Here is a 218-nt window from a genome sequence, read left to right on the forward strand (position 1 = left end):
GATCCCCTAGCGCTGCTCGTGCTTGCCATGCCCTTGGCGTCATGATTTGGGATTCAACTATGACAGAAACTATTTTTTTGTGGATTTAGCCGATGTAACTTCAACAATTTAAGGGACATAGTTCAGATATCATTTTTCTTTTTTTCAAAACGATTCCAACAACAGGGAGATAATTTGGAGATCTAATCAGGGAATATAAAATAAAAGGATCAATACAA

Source organism: Asparagus officinalis, chromosome 6 (genome assembly GCF_001876935.1).
Source record: "Asparagus officinalis chromosome 6, Aspof.V1, whole genome shotgun sequence".
Taxonomy (NCBI): domain Eukaryota; kingdom Viridiplantae; phylum Streptophyta; class Magnoliopsida; order Asparagales; family Asparagaceae; genus Asparagus; species Asparagus officinalis.